The 18705-nt window shown below is 34.0% G+C and overlaps 1 pseudogene; it reads left to right on the top strand.

Annotated features, from left to right (window-relative positions):
- Positions 1-17517: 17517 nt before the first annotated feature.
- Positions 17518-17620, top strand: LOC126024897 (uncharacterized; annotated as a pseudogene).
- Positions 17621-18705: the final 1085 nt, after the last annotated feature.

Here is an 18705-nt window from a genome sequence, read left to right as displayed (position 1 = left end):
AAATTTTGAGTCTATTTTTTGGATTTTCAATTATAGTTCCATTGATCAGAGAATCTGTCTTGTATTCCTATACCATGATATTTTTAATGATTACTCGCTGTATAGTACAATTTAAAGTTGGGGAAGTGATTCCTCCTTTTTTTTTCAGGATTGCCTTAGATATTTATGGATGTTTATTTCTCCATATGAATTTCAAGAGTATCTGATCCTAACCTTTTGTTAACTCTGACCATAGCCTAGGCCTTAACTTACCAGTGAGTCAAATATTTAACAAACTACAAAACATGGGGCTGAAGCAGTGGCGTAAGCTGTAGGCTTTTGCCTTGTGCAAACTAGCCTAGGACAGACTGCAGTTCAATCCCCCAGCATTCCATATGATCCCCCAAGCCAGGAGCGATTTCTGAGCACATAGACAAGAGTAATACTGAGCATCACCAGTGTAGCCAAAAAAATAACAAAAAACAAAAGAACTTTGTACCTTTGAACATAGCAGAATTACTACCTAACTCTTACGCAAATTATAAATCTAACCCTAGTGCTAACCCCTAATACAAGCATAACCTATACTAAGCTAACATTAATTTATTCCCAAATCTACCAGGTAGGCCCACAATAACTAAAATTCTTGCTTGCTTTCCATTTTGAAATATGATCACACTAAGTTCAGACACCTACACGTAATTAAAGGCTAATTTTCTTTTTAAGGCTAAAACTAACCATATACAAGCCCAGAGCTTACCCTACTAGTCAATATTCAACAACTACCAAGTATCTAACTTATCTTTGTACCTTTAAACAGAGCAAAATTTACCACCTAAACCCTACACAAATTATAACCCTAAACCTAGCTCTAATATTATCCTTAACCCCAACCTATGCTAATTCTTTTTGAAATAATACTTTATTCTTCAAAATTACAAACATGTTTGCAATTGGGCCTCAGTCACAAAAAGAACAGCCCCCTTCACCTGTGTAATATTCCCACCACCAATGCCGCCATCTTCCTCCTCCCCCATCTCCTGCCTGTACTTGAGATAGGTATTGTAGTTCTCTCACTCATTACCATTGTTATGATAGTTTTTATTGTAGTTATTTCTCTAACTGCACTCACCACCCTTTGTGGTAAGCTTCATATCATGAGCCAGTCCTTTCAGCTCTCATCTCTATTGACTCTGGGTATTATTGCAACCATGTTTTTTATTTTTCTTAAAACCCATAAATGAGTGAAACTATTCTGTGTCTATCTCTCTCCCTCTGACTTATTTCACTCAGCATAATAGTTTTGATGTCCATCCATTTCCAAGCAATGCTAATTTTGACATGAACTGATGTCCAAAACTCTATTATTTGACCAAATTTAACAATTTCTCTATGGTTAACTTTAGTCTTTTAATTCTGAAGACAGTAAAATCCAAGCGCTTAACATCTACATAAACCAAACCCCTATTACTAATGCTGATTCTACCTTATATTAACTTTGAGGCAAACTATATTTTAAGCGACTAATCAGTTAATTTTTTAAATACTCAAATGTAGCATTTTTGTGCCTTTTATCAAAGTAAAATTAACCATCTAGCCATATACAAAGTATAACAGTACTATTAGACCTAATACTAAGCTGTTCTTTACTAAGTCTGACATTAGCTGATGCCCTAAAATACATTTGACCAAATTTAACAGTGTACTATAAATACTTTTCATTTGGAATTGTTTCACAATAAAACATAGCACCCAACACATACATAAATCTAACATTAACCCTATTTCTAATGCTAAATCTAATCTTATACTAACAATGATTCAAGCCTAGATCCTAACATGCCAATTAGTAAAAGTCTAAAAATAGCCCGATACTTAACATGACTTTGTTCCTTTGAAAAATAGAAAAAATAAACAACTAACACACACAGAAGTTTATACCTTATCTATAAGTCTTAACCACAACCTATACTAAGCCTGAAATTAGTCAATGTAAAAGACTATCAATAGATCCAAATTTAGCAATCGCCCAATACTTAACTTTCCTTTATACCATTTAACATAGCAAGATTTATCATCTAACCCTAACTCTAATCTAATCCCATATTATCTATATTATATAAATGAATCTATATTATATATTTATATAAGTCAATCTATATTATTAGTGACATAAACTGATACCCCAAACTACTAATTACCCCAAATTATCTTCTGTTTTAAACTATGACTATAATCAGTCTTAACTAATAATTCTTTCATAAATTGAATCCTAATCATAGCCCAAGCACTATACCTAAACCTAACTTTATAGTTACCTTACCCAGGTCTTGGCCTTATCCTAACATTTAGCCAAAATTTAACAATTGCTGATACTTAATTTTTCTTTTTATGTCTTTGAGCATAATTAACCACCTGAGCCATCACAAACTCTAACTATAACCCTAATTCTAGTTAAAATTCTAAACCTAATTTATATTAAACTTATTATGCTTAATGCCCAAAGCTACCTATTAGCCCAAGTTTAACAATAGCCATACTTTAGTTTTTACCTCAAACAAAGTAAAACCTAATAACTAAAATATACACAATCCTAACCTTAATTTGATTCTACTCTAATTCTCAGCCTAACCAAAGTCCTAATCTTATTTTAATTCTGACCAAAACTTTAAATAATAATTAGCCAAAATTTAACAATTGAAAAACGTGTAATTTTTATCTAGACACTGTACATAGCAAAATAAACCACCTACACTTATACAAGCTCTAACCTTTATCTATAGAAAAGTCTATAGGAAAACTCTACCTAAATAACCCTTTCCTAGAAATTAACTATAACCCATAACATATATTAAACCTTATTGTAGCCAATGTCAAAACTAACAATCGGACAAATTTAACAATCTAGTCTTAACTTCAGTTTTACCTATAAACATAATAAACCTAATCCAAAATCACTTCACAAACCTGACCATCATCTTAGCCCTAACCTTATTCCATATTTCTCTCCCTAACCCTAACTCTAACCAAAGTCTTGGTCTTTATCTACCAATAACAAGTTAGCAATTGCCCACTAGTTTATTTGCATATGTATGTTCAACAATACAAAACTAACCAGTTAGCTACTACATAAACTAACACTAACACATTCCCTAATTCTTAATCTTTCTCTGAATATAGCTAGTGCCAAAATTGACCAATTAGACTAAATTTAATGGACTTCCTATTCATAACTTATACTTTGAATATGAACAATGTAAAACTACCAAATCCTACAAAAAACCTAGACCTAGTCCTACCCCATACCTAATTCAACCCTAGTCTTATTTAACCTTGACCCAAGACTTGGTCTTAACCTCCAACTAAAAAAAATAACTGTCCAATATTTAACTTTTCTTTGAATATTGAAATGTTAAGCACTTAAATTTACTAAAAATATCATTCTGAACCTAGCCCTAATCTTATGCTACTCCTAACCCAAACCAGCTCAAAGGGTTTTAACTTTAACAATTGTCCAATATTTACTTGCCTTTGAACAAACTGAAATTGACCACCTAATCCCTACATAAACATTAATCTTGAACCCAATAGTCATTTTATATCTAATTCTACTAAACCTGACTATATCTGATGTCAAAATTATCATTTGAATGGAATTTAACAATCGCATTATATTTAGCTTCTATTTTAAACTATGAACACTGAGCAAACTATGAGCAAAACCTAACACCTAAAATTTATCCAAACCTAACTTTAGTTTAGTCTTAAAGTCTAATATCATAATAGCTATGACACAAACATAGAAGTAAAGATTCTAATTATTGCAAATTTTACAATCACCCAATACTTAACTTTTCTTTATATCTTTGAACATAGCAAAAATTAACCAACTATAACCAACACAAATTCTAACCTAATTGTAGCTCTAATCCTAGTTATAATCCTAAGGCTGACCAAAATGTAACAATTGTGCAATACTTACTTTTGTGTTTTATCTCTCAGCAAAAACTAACACCTAAACACACACTATCTCAACACTAAACTAAGCCCTGAATCAAATCCTAACCCTAAACAATACTAAAATTGACCTTGATTTATGCTCAAATGAATAGTTCTTATAAATTTAAAAATATCCCTAAATATAGCATTCATTTTTATTTAACACAATAAAAAAGCTTAGACATAAAGATTCCAAACTAAGTCCTAACACTAACTCTAAAGAGACTCATAATAGTAATTCTATCAAAACATATTCTAATCCTAGCATAGGCATGAACCTTGTAATTAGACTAAATTTAGCAATTGCCCAAGACTTCTCTTGCATTTTTTACTTTGTCCACATCAATGCTTAAAACCTAGCCCTTACACAATCTTGAATCCTAATCCTAGCCCCAATCCTATTCCTAACACAAATCCATAATTAGATTGGACTTTTTAATGCCAAAACTACCAATTTCAAAAATTGAAAGATCTCTCTATAATTAACTTTCATATTTAGCTATGAATACAAACCACTAATGTCTAAATTCTCCATTAAAATAACTTTAACAGTATCTCTTGTATACTCAGAATGCCAATACTATCATCTATGCAGTTAGAAGAATAGGCAAATACTTATCCAATATTCCACTAGAAGCTATAGGTTTTATTTGTTCTGTTTTGTTTTGAGGGGGTGTCGCACCCAGCAGCGCTCAGGGATTACTCCTGGCTCTATGCTCAGTAATTGCTCTTGGCAGGCTCAGCGGACCATATGGGATGCCGGGATTTGAACCACAGTCTTTCTGCATGCAAGGCAAAAGCCTTACCTCCATTCTCTCTCTAGCCCTAGTAGCAATATTTTTATATAGCAAAGTTGCTGGCTACAAAGTTAACCCCCAAAACTTAAGGGTCTTCTTATGCACAAATAATGATAGAGAAGAAACAGACATTTAAAAAGTAATCCAGGGGCTGGAGAGGTGGCGCTAGAGGTAAGATGTCTGCCTTGCAAGCACTAGCATAAGATGGACCACAGTTCGATCCCCCGGTGTCCCATATGGTCCCCCCAAGCCAGGAGTGATTTCTGAGCGCATAACCAAGAGTAACTCCTGAGCGTCAAATGGGTGTGGCCCAAAAAACAAAACAAAAAAAAAAAGGCAATCCAATTTACAATAGCACCACAGAAATTTAAATACCTTGGAGTCAACTAAAGAAGTGAAGGACGTACACAAAGAAAACTATAAAATATTGCTTCAAGAAATAAAAGAGGGGGGCCGGGCGGTGGCGCTGGAGGTAAGGTGCCTGCCTTACCTGCGCTAGCCTAGGAGACGGACCGCGGTTCGATCCCCCGGCGTCCCATATGGTCCCCCAAGCCAGGAGCGACTTCTGAGCGCATAGCCAGGAGTAACCCCTGAGCGTCACCGGGTGTGGCCCAAAAAAAAAAAAAAAAGAAATAAAAGAGGGCAAAGAGGGCATAAGGAAATGGAGACATAACCCTATTCATGGATTGGGAGGATTAACATCATATGGCAATAGTCCACAAAGCATTATACAGATTTAACATAATCTCTCTAACGATGCCCATGACATTCTTCAAAAAAAGTGGATAAAACACTCCTAAAATTCATTTGGAACAATACATACCCAAGAATAGCTAAAGCAACCCATAAAAAAATATATATGGGAAACATCACTTTCCCCAACTTTAAATTGTAATGTAAAGCAATAATCATTAAACCAGCATGGTACTGGAATAAAGACAGTCCTTCAGATAAAAAAAGATAGTTGAGTATTTAGAAAATGACCCCAAGATATATATTCAATTAATCTTTGATAAAACAGCAAGAAACAAAAAATGGAGCAAGAAAAGCCTTTCAACAAGTGATGTTGAGACAACTGGTCAGCCACATGCCAAAAATCACATGCAGACCTCTACTAATATCATGCACAAAGGTCAAATCCAAATGGATTAAAGACCTTAATATTAGAATGAAAACCATAAAGTATACAGAACTACACATAGGTAAAACATTCTATGACATTGAGACTAAATGCATCTTCAAGAAGGAGTCATCACTCTCCAAACAAGTGGAAGTGGAGATAAACAGATGGGACTATATCAAGCTGAAAAGTTTCTGCACTCCAAAGAAAACAGTGACTAGGGTAAAAAGGTCACTCACAGAATGGGAGAAACTATTCACCCAATACCCATTAAATAAAGAGCTAATATCTAAGATATACAAGATACTTACAGAATTTAACAAGAAAAAAACTAACCACATAAAAATATGTAGAGAAGAAATGAACAGACATTTTCTCAAAGAAGAAATATATATGACCAAAAGAGACATGAATAAAATGTTCCACATCACTAATTATCAGGAGATGAAAATCATGAGGTACCATCTCACGCAACAGAGACTGGCATAAGTCACACACAAAAAACAAACAAACAAAAAACAAAACAAAACAAATGAACAAAATCAAAAACAACCACTGCTTGCATATGTGGGGAGAAAAGCACTCTCATTTACTGCTGGTGGGAATGTCATTCCAGTCTTTCTGGAAAACAATATGGATATTCCTAAAAAAAAAAAAAAAGAAAAGAAACTGGACATTGAGCTTCCATTGATCCAGCAATACCACTCCTGTGGATACACCCTAGGACCACAAAAACACAATACAATACAATAAACCCATCTTCACTCCTATATTTATAGCAGTGCTTTTTCAGTAGCACTGGAAACAACCCAGTTGCATGACAACAGATGTGTGACTAAAGAAACTGTGGTACATTTACACAATGGAATACTATGCAGCTGTTAGAAAATGAAGTCACTGGTACTGGATCAATAGCACAGCGGTAGTGTGATTGCCTTGCATGCAGCTGATCTAGGATGAACTTGATTTGATCCCCTGGCATCCCATATGGTCCCCCAAGCCAGGAGCAATTTCTGAGCACATAGCCAGGAGTAACCCTTGATCATCAAAGGGTGTGGCCCAAAAGGAAAAAATAGTCATGAAATTTGTCTATATATGGATGGATTTAGAGACTATTATGTTGAGTGAAATAAGTAAGAGGGAGAGAGATAAACATCATATAGTCTCACTCATGTGTGGATTTAAGAAAAATAAAAGTATAGTAATATTGGAGCCAGAGAGATAGCACAGTGGTGGGGCATTTGCCTTGCATGCAGCTGACCTGGGACAAACTTGAGTTCGATCTCTAACATCCTATATAGTCCCTTGACCCTGCCATGAGCTATTCTGATCACAGAGCCAGGAGTAACCTGTGAACACCACCAGACGTGGCCCAAAAACAAGCAAACAAAAAAGACAAAACAAAAATTGTATAGTAATAATATCCAGAGACAAGATAGATGAGGGCCTGAACAATATATGTTATGATATAATATGATGTAATATGATATAATATACGATATGATATATGATATGAAGCTTACCACAGAGTGATAAGTGCAGTAAGAGAAATAACTACACTAACAACTACCACAACAGTGATAGAGAAATACAATGTCTGTCTTGAAGACAGGCAGGGAATGAGGGAGGAGGGAAATGGGGGACATTAGTGGTGAGAAAGTTGCACTGGTGAAGGGGGGGGTGACCATTTTATGGCTGAAACTCAATAATGAACATGTTTGTAACCATGGTGCTTAAATAAAGATATTATTTTTTAAAAATACTCCACTTTGTTAACTTTGAACAGAGCAATATTTAACACATATTCCCTACAATCCAAATTCAACTGCTAGACTTAATCTGAATCTTAACAATAACCCCCACTAAGACAGGATTTTACTAACTATAACTTTTTCTATATTTATAAGATTTATCTATACTTAATATTCATTTTAAGAATAAACATAGAAAAATCTTAAACAGTATGTTTCCAAACTGAACCCAAACACTAACCCTAAAGTTAATCCTAAAGTAAATTCAATTGTTATATTAACTCTAAACATTAACCAACTAAATAGTTTCAACATATAACCTAAGATTTCACTTGCTTTTATTAACTATGAACATACTAATACTCTATACTTAGACTCTACAAGATCCCTAGCCCTAACTCTAGTCCTAATCTTAAACCTAACCATAACCCTTAATTACCTGACCTAATTATTTAAGCCAAAACTACCAATTTTCCAAAACATCTTCACTTTAATTTTTAAGTCTTATCACAGACAAAGCTTACTCGTAAACTCTAAACCTTACTCAGAAAATTCTAAACATACCCTGAAGTTAATCATAATGGTATCCTGTCATTATACTAACTCTGATAAAAGCATAGGCATAAATCTACCAATTAGCCTAAAATTTAAAATTGCCCAATATTAAAATTGCTTTTTAAATTTGAAGTCAACAATAGTTTACACTTAAATACAATACCTAAACCTAGATTTAGCCCTATACTCATCCTTACCATAATCCACACTAACATGAACTTTACTATTGCTAAAAATGAAAAAGTATCCAAAAAGTCATACAACTACTATATACTTAACTTTCATTTTTAACTATGAAAACTAAAAATCAAGAGCAAAATAGTACATAAACCTTACCTGGGCCGGAGAGATAGCATGAAGGTAGGGCATTTGTTTGCATGCAGAAGGATGGTGGTTTGAATCGAAGCATCTCATATGGTCCCCTGAGCCTGCCAGGAGTAACCACTGAGCGTTGCCGGGTGTGACCCAAAATCCAAAACAAAACAAAACAAAACAAAAAAGCCTTACCAAAACCTATATTTTACCCTACTGCTATACTAATCCTTCTTGACTCCCTTGAACCAGTCAGGCATGAACCTAACAATTAACAAAAATGTAACAATTGCCCAATATTTAACTCTCCTTTTAGCCCAGAAGACAGAAATACCTAACACATTAATACTATATAAATATAAATGTTAGAATTCAAGCACTAAACTCAGTCCTAATATAATTCTAACCCTAACCATACTAAGTTTAATCATTATTTTGGTCAAAAAAAAACAGTTTTTATAAATTTAGATGCCTTCCTATACTTAATTTCTATTTTGAACCATGAACACAGAAAAACACTAATATCTAAAACTTCTGCAAACTTAACCCTAACCCTAGTCTACATTTATCTTAAATCTAATACTATCATTATAGTAACTCTGACCTAAGCATGACTATAAAACTACCAATTAATAATCAATCAACAACCTACAATCAACAATCTACCAATTAGCAACCAAGGAACAATCAACACTTCACTTGCCTTTTTAACTCTGAACACATACATACTTGATACTTAAACCCTGCACTTGATCTCTCCCTAATCTTAGTCGAAACCTAGTCCTATCTATAACTCATAATTAGCCTAACTTTTGAACATGAATGACCAACTATGCTAAATTGGAAGATGTTACTATAATTATTTTTTATTTTGAGGTTTAAATACAAAAAAAGTTAACACATAAATTTGCCACAACCATAACCCTAACCATAGCCCTTATGTAAACCAAATGTTAATTCTATCATTTACTAACACTGTCTCAAGAATAGGCATAACCCTATCAATTGGCTCAAATGTAATAAAGGCTTAGTACTTCAAAGTGCTTAGTACTTGCCTTTTATACCTTTAAACACAGCAATAATTAACACCTCCCAATACATTCACTAACTCTAACTCCAGCCCTAATACTAACCTTAATTCTAACCCATAGTAATCTTGATATTTATTGATACCCCAAACTACCTACCAATTTTCTAAATTAAATTATCTACCCAAACATACCTTTTATTTTTAAATATGATCACAGAAAAAGTTTATAGGCTACTAAGTCCTCCAGACCTAAGCCTAAAATTAGCCCTAGCGCTAACCCGAATGTTAATTCTATCATTATTCTATGAACCCTATCAATATACTAACTCTTACTTAATCCAACATAGGCATAAATTTACCAATTAGCCTAAATTTAAAAACTACCCATACTTTATTTATTTTATAACTTTGAACACAACAGCACTTAAAACCTAAAGCCTACACAATACATAATCCTAACCCTAGCCCTAATCCTAACCTTCACCCATAGTAACCTGACATTTATTTGTACCCCCAAACTCCAAATTTCTCTAAATTATATTATTTTCATAGAATTAACTTTAATTTTAACATAAATAAAGGCCTAACATTTAACCCTTCTGATTTGACCTTAAATTTAGCCATAAAGCTAATCCTAATGTGAATCCTATCATTATACCAAATCTAAATCAAACATATTCATAAACCTAACAATTAGCCCAAATTTAACAATCTCTCAAAATTTCACTTGTCTTTTTTAGCTTTAAATAGAGCAAACACCTAAACTCTACAGACTCCCTAATCCTAGTCTTAGCCCAGCATGATCTTTACTGCTGAAAAAGAATTATCCTCAATTTAAAGATCTCCCTATATGTAAATTTATTTTCAAGTATGAAAAGAGAAATAGCTAATAACTAAACCCTTCACAAACTTTAACATAATTTTAAACATAAATCTAATCCTAAATCCATTTCAATTCTCATAAATTCCCTCCCTTAAAAAGTCATAAAACAACTAAAATTTAACAATTGCCCAATACTTAAGTCACCTCTTTAATATTGATATAATAATATGTAACACCTAAACCCTACATTTCCAATTCTAGCCCTTATCCAAATCTTATCTCTAACCCATAGCCATCTAAAGCATGTGATTTGCTAATACCAAAAACTACCAATTTTCTTAAATTTAAAGATATTCTTATAAAACTAACATTCATTGTTATGTATGGATTTAGAGAAATCTAAAATATCCACAAACCTAACCTAACCATTTCTCAGGCTAATCTTAATGCTAATTCTATCATAATAAACTATGCCAAACTTAACAATCATCCAATACTTTGCTTTTGCATTTAATTTTGAATATGTCAGTAAATACTGTAGTTTTCACTCTATAAGACACACCTGACCATAAAATGCACATAGTTTTGAGACAAGGGAAACAAGAAAAAATGAAAGCTCCCATATGCCAAAGTGTGATAGCCTAATTGCTCATACTATGGGGTATATCTGTGCAATAAAGGGGGTGTAAAACTGCAGATATCAAGAGGTTAATGTATGTTCTCCTGCACTCAGGCTTCAGCTCCAGGGGGCATTTGCTCCAGACATTTCCCCCCATCTTTTGGGAGGAAAAAGTGCATCTTATGGTACAAAAAATATGGTAATACATAAACCCTACAAAATCCATAACATAAACCTTAATTTGAATCCTAACCCTAGCCCATGCTAAATTGACCTTTTACCCTTTATTGATGCCAAGACTACAATTTTCCTAAATTTAAAGATAACTCTATAATTAACATGACTTTTTTTTTGCTTTTGGGCCACACCCTGTGTTGCTCAGGGGTTACTCCTGGCTCTTAGTTCAGAAATGGCTCCTGGCTTGGGGGACCATATGGGATGCTGGGGGATTGAACTGTGGTCTGTCCTAGGTCAGCCACGTGCAAGGCAAATGCCCTACTGCTGCACCACCTCTTAGGCGCCTAATTAACATGACTTTTTAAAAATATAAACAAAATAAAACTAAAAAAAAAGCATCTATGGAATTAATTTAACCCAGTACTAGACTAAATATAATGCTAACCTTAAATACATCCAAAAATACCTAAAAATTAGTTCAAGTGAAACAATGCTCAACGATTCATTTAACTTTTTTAAATTTGAACACAGAAATACTTGTCACTTGCAGTTTACACAATCCTTAATACCAACCTTAATCCTAATTATAACCCTACACCAAACTATGCCTGACCTTTACTGATACCCCAAATTACCAATTTCTTTCCAATCTTAACGTTTATATTTAAGTATTAAAGCAGAATAAAACTAATACCTAAACCTCCATAATCATATCCTTAATCATAGCTTTAAACCCATGCTAATCTAATCTATCAATATATTAAATTTGACCCAAGCATAGGTATAAAAAATGAACTATGCCAAACTTAAAAATTCTCCAATACTTCACATTCATTTTTAACTTTGAACATGGCAATAAATAACATATAAACCCTACACAACCCCTGATCCTAATCCTAAACAAACTGAATCCTAATCCCAATGCTAATACATACTAAATTAACCTTTACTGCTGCAAAACTGCCAATTTTCCTAAGTCCAAAGATAACATTATACTTATTAATTGTTTAAGTATAAACACCTAAGAGTTTAACACACACAACTCCACAGACATAATTCAAATGCTATCTCTGGCTAATGCATAGGCTAATCATGTAATTATTCTAACCTTGACCCAAATGTAGCATAATCTATCAGCAATCACAAATTTACCAACCAACCAATATTTTAATTGCTACTTCTCTGAACACATAGCAGTACTTAACATAGACACAGTACACAATTAGTAAAACAAACACCAACCCTAAACTTAATTATAACCCTAGCCCATATTAACCCTGTCAAAAACATCAACACTACCAATTTTCATAAATATAAGGATATAACTATAGCTATCAAAACAGATGGTATTGGAATAAAGACAGATCCTCAGATCAGTGGAATAGGCTTGAGTACTCAGAGAATGTTCACCAGACACACAATCACCTAATTTTTGATAAAGGAGAAGAAATCCTAAATTTAGCAAGGAAATCCTCTTCAAACAGTGCTGATGGCAGAACTGGTTGGCCACTTGCAAAAAAGCGAACTCAGACCCCCCAGCTAACACCGTATACAGAGGTAAAATTCAAATGGATTAAAGATCTTGATATCAGATCTGAAACCCTAAGGCATATAGAACAACACATAAGTAAAACAGTCCATGACATTGAAACTAAAGGCATCTTTATGGAAGAGACAGAACTCTCCAAACAAGTGGAAGCAGAGATAAAAAGATGGGACAATATTTAGCTGAGAAGCTTCTGCACCTCAAAGGAAATAGTGCCCAGAATATAAGAGCCACTCACTGAGCCGGAGAAACTATTCACCCAATACTCATCAGATAAGGGGCTAATATCCAAAATATACAAGGCACTGACAGAACTTTACAAGAAAAAAGAATCTAATCCCATCAAAAAATGAGAACAGACACTTTGTCCAAGAAGAAATACAAATGGCCATAAGGCACATGAAAAAATGCTCCACATCACTTATCATCAGGGAGATGCTAATCAAAACAACTATGAGGTACCATTTCACGCCACCGGGCTGGCGCACATCACAAAGAATGAGAACAAGCACTGCTGGCGGGGATGAGGAGAGAAAGGAACTCTTATTCACTGCTAGTGGGAATGCATCTAGTCCAGCCTTTATGGAAAGCGATATGGAGATTCCTCCAAAAACTGGAAATTGAGCTCACATACAGCCTAATTATACCACTCCTAGGGATATACCCTAGGGACACAAAAATACAATACACAATTTTCTTCCTCACACCTATATTCATTGCAGCACTATTTACAATAGCCAGACTCTGGAAACAACCAAGATGCCCTTCAACAGATGAATGTCTAAAGAAACTGTGGTACATATTATTATGCAGCCATCAGGAAAGATAAAGTCATGAAATTTTCTTATATATGAATGTACATGGAATCTATTATGCTGAGTAAAATAAGTCAGAGGGAGAGAGATAGACACAGAATAGTCTCCCTCATCTATGGGTTTTAAGAAAAGTAAGACATTTTTGCAATAATTCTGAGAGACAAAAGAGAGGCGGGCTGGAAGGTCCAGCTCACCATGAAGCTCACCAGAAAGAATGATGAGTTCAGTTAGAGAAATAACTACATTGAGAACTATCATAAGAATGCGAATGATCAAAGAACAACTCAAGGAGGAAATAAAAAGATTCCTTGAGACGAATGACAATGAAGAGACAACATGTCAGAATTTATGGGATACAGCAAAAGCAGTACTTAGGGGGAAACTTATAGCATTACAGGCCTATGTTAAGAAACAGGAAAATAACAAAACTAACAGTTTAAAAGATCACCTCAAAGAATTGGAACAACAGCAACAGAGAAATCCAACCACAACCAGAAGGCAAGAAATCATAAAAACCAGAGCAGAAATAAACAACATAGAGACTAAGAAAACAATACAAAAAATCAATGAGACCAGGAGTTGGTTTTTCGAAAAAATAAATAAGATAGACAAACCATTGGCAAAACTTACCAAAAAAAAAGAGGGAAAACACCCAAATCACTAGGATCACGAATGAAAGGGGAGAGATTACAACAGAACCCCAAGAAATACAACGTATCATGAGATCATATTATGAACAACTATATTCAATTAGGCTAGAGAACCCACCAGAAATTGACAGATTCTTGGACGAACACCCTCTTCCAAGACTGGAAAAGGAAGACCTAGAGACTCTAAACAGTCCAATCACTTCAGAGGAAATTGAAGACGTAATTAAAAGACTCCCTAAGAATAAATGCCCAGGCCCAGATGGATTTACAGGTGAATTCTATCAAACATTTCAAGAAGACTTATTACCACTGTTCCATAGACTTTTCAAAACCATAGAAAAAACAGGAATCCTCCCCAACTCCTTTTATGAGGCTAATATCACACTTATTCCTAAAGAAGGCAAAGACACCACCAAAAAAGAAAACTACAGACCAATCTCACTAATGAACATTGATGCAAAGATACTTAACAAAATCTTAGCAAACCGAATCCAACACCTCATCAAAAAAATCATACATCACGATCAAGTGGGATTCATCCCAGGAATGCAAGGTTGGTTCAACATACGCAAATCAATTAACATTATACACCACATCAACAATATGAAGGACAAAAACCACATGATCATATCAATCGATGCAGAGAAGGCGTTTGACAAAATCCAACATCCGTTCATGTTAAAGACACTTAGCAAAATAGGGTTAGAAGGCACCTTCCTTAAGATAGTTACAGCTATTTATGAAAAGCCTACAGCCAACATTACTTAATGGTGAGAAACTAGAGGCATTCCCACTAAGGTCAGGAACTAGGCAAGGCTGTCCACTCTCTCCACTCTTATTCAATATAACCTTAGAAGTCTTAGCAATAGCAATCCGACAAGAGAAGGGAATCAAAGGAATTCAAGTAGGGAAAGAGGAACACAAGCTAGCTCTATTTGCTGATGATATGATGATATACATCAAAAACCCTAAAGAATCCACAGAAAAACTCCTAGAAACAATCAACCAATACAGTAAAGTGGCTGGATACAAAGTCAATACACAAAAGACAGTAGCGTTTTTATATACAAACAATGAAGTTGAGGAGAGAGAGATTAAAAATACAATTCCATTTAAGATAGTATCAAAAAATATCAAATACCTAGGAATCAATCTTACAAGAGAAGTGAAAGATCTATACCAGGGAAACTTCAAAACACTTCAGAAAGAAATTGAAGACGATCTAAAGAAAAAGGAAGAACATCCCATCCTCATGGATAGGTAGAATTAACATAGTCAAAATGACTATTTTGCCCAAACTGCTATATAGATTTAATGCAATTCCTATCCAAATCCAGACACAATTTTTTAAAGAAATAGAACAATCAATTATAAAATTCATTTGGAACCATAAAAGACCCAGGATAGCTAAACACATTCTGAAAAATGAGAAGTTGGGAGGCATCTCCTTACCTAACTTGAAACTATACTATAAAGCTATAGTATTAAAAACAGCATGGTACTGGAACAGAGACAGGACCTCAGACCAGTGGATTAGAACAGAATTCCCAGACATAAACCCCCAGATATATAGCCAATTAATATTTGATAAAAGAGGCAAGAATATGAAATGGAACAAGAAAGCCTATTCAACAAATGGTGTTGGTACAACTGGAAACTCATATGCACGAAAGTGAAAATCGACCCATATCTCACTCCTTATACAAAAGTCAACTCAAAATGGATCAAAGATCTGGAAATCAGACCTGAATCTATAAAGTTTATCGAGAATAAAATAGGCAGAACACTCGAAGACCTTTATATCAAAAGGGTCTTTGAGAATGGAGCACCAATGGCAAGAACGTTAGCATCAACTATAAACAAATGGGACTATATTAAACTAAAAAGCTTCTGCATGTCAAAAGAAACCCTACTTAAAGCAAGAAGACAGCTAACAGAATGGGAAAAAATTTTTTCACCTGATATATCAGATAAAGGGCTGATATCTAGAACATACAAAGCGCTCAGAAACCTGAGCCCTTCAAAACCAAACGAAGCCATAAAAAAATGGGGAGACGAAATGAATAGACATTTCTCTGAGGAAGAGAGAAGGATGGCCAACAAATACATGAAAACATGCTCACCTTCACTCATCATCAGGGAGATCCAAATCAAGACAACAATGAGATACCACCTCACACCAGTGAGGTTGGCTCACATCAAAAATACTGGGAACAACCTTTGTTGGAGAGGATGTGGTATGAAAGGAACTCTCATTCATTGCTGGTGGGAATGCCCCTTGGTCCAACATCTATGGAGAAAAGTCTGGAGAGTGCTCAAAGAACTCAGAATTGAGCTGCCATTTGACCCAGCAATTGCTCTTCTAGGCATATATCCCCAAGATGGAAGGACATTCATTCCAAAATACGTATGCACCCCACTATTTATTGCAGCACTCAGTATAATAGCCAAATCTTGGAAACAACCTCGATGCCCAACAACAGATGAATGGATCATTAAGATGTGGTACATATATACAATGGAATATTACATGGCAGTTAGAAATGATACAATCACAGACTTTGCAGCAACGTGGATGGACCTAGATCATGTTATGTTAAACGAAGTAAGTCAGAGGACAAAAGAAAAACACAGAATGGTAGCACTTTTCTGAAACACCTAGAACATTGACATCTTTATTTTGGTGTGGAGATTACGGTTGATGTCTCCAATATTATTTTATTTTATTTTGTTTAGTCTTTTTCTTTCTTTTTGTACTTGAGTATGATTGGATTTCAGAACCGAGACTACTGTGTGGTGTTTGCCTTTATTGCTGTAGTGCTTATCGGTTATTTAATTTGATATTTTTTTTGGTATTGTTGTGGTATTTTAATTACTTTTTTCACATCCTCTCTCAAACTGAGGTTGGAAGCTTCTAGAAAGGACTTTGCCTATTTTCAGCATATTTGATTTTTGAGTGGGAAGAGGACATATTAGGTGATGGGTATTCCCCTGATTCAATGTGAATAGGTATCCGGAATATTATAGTGAAAGATATGTAAGCCATTATGAAAAAAAAAAAAAAAAAATTGTGGTTTTTTTTTTTTTTTTTTTTGGTCGGAGGCTTTTTTTGACTTATATTTATTATTATTATAGCAATTATATTATATGTTATGTTGTGTTGTTATATCGTGTTGTGTTGGTTTGCCTCATTATGTTAATTAATTTTGTCCTTTAAATGAATTCTTATTTTAAAAAAAAACAAAAACAAAACAAAACAAACAAACAAACAAAAAAAAAAAAAACAACTTTAATTTGCCTTGAAGAAAAAGAAAAAAAAATAAAATAAATAAAAGATAAGATAAGGCCTCCCAATTCTTACCACAGGCTGTGTGCTTTACACTGACTGTATAGAATGAGGAGGTACAGTAAAGGCACCAAAAAAAAAAAAAAAATGGTGGTACAAAAATTAAAAAAAAAAAAAAAAAAAAAAAAAAAAAAAAGGAAGAATGCGAATGAATGAGGGAAGTAGAATGCCTGTCTCAAGTATAGGCGGGGGGGTGGGGGGGTGTGGGCATGGGAAGAGGGAGATTTAAAACATTGGTGATGGGAATGTAACACTGGTGAGGGGGGTGTGTTCTTTACATGACTGAAACTCAACTACAATCATATTTGTAATCAAGGTGTTTAAATAAAGATATAAAATATAAATAAAAAAGAAAAAGAAAAAAAGGAAGATAATTACAAAAAAAAGAAATACAGCCAATTTTGTAATTTGATTTTTAACGCAGTAACTTTTCTATAATGTTTTATTTTTCTTAGAAACATTTTTGTTTGCTGTTTAGGTTCTTCGATGTATATCCTCATGTCATCTACAAATAGAAATTGACTTTTTCTTTTTTCAAGTTGGTTCGCTTTGATTTTCTTCTCTTACCTGATTGCTAACCATTGGGAGGCAAGGGGAGGGTAATTAGAAAGAATTAGACACTGGTAAAGGGATTGGTGTTAAAACATTGTTAGTCCTGAAGCTCAATCATGAATGACTTTGTAATTTCACAGTAACAAAATTTAAAAATACAATTTCTAATAAATAAATAAATAAATAAATAAATAAATAAATAAAATAAAGCACTGGCATGGAATTCTTGAGATTTGGTTTGTCATTTAAATTTTATTTTCTATGTACTTAATTTTAATTTTTTTAATTATGTTTTAGTTAAAAATATTTTAATAGCGTTCAAATTCTGGTATTGATGTACATAGCTACTGCCCATGCTTTCTACCATAACCTTCCTTACATGCCTATGCCCAGTTTGGTCTAACATCCATTCATTTTCACCCCTACCCTCATTATTTATAGTAAACATTTTACTGATGCTGCTATCTCCATAGACAGCTCAGGCATCTTAAACCCTCCTCTTATGTTCCCATGATGCTTCTCAGGAATCGGTTTCCCTTTCCCCTTTCCCTTAAACTGCACTCTTGGGTCTGTATTTAGTATCTGAGATATATAATTGATGTTGTTCATACCTTTGACTATATCCCACACATAA

The sequence above is a fragment of the Suncus etruscus genome, chromosome 12 (assembly GCF_024139225.1).
Source record: "Suncus etruscus isolate mSunEtr1 chromosome 12, mSunEtr1.pri.cur, whole genome shotgun sequence".
NCBI lineage: Eukaryota > Metazoa > Chordata > Mammalia > Eulipotyphla > Soricidae > Suncus > Suncus etruscus.
This window is presented reverse-complemented; position numbering and strand designations above follow the sequence as displayed.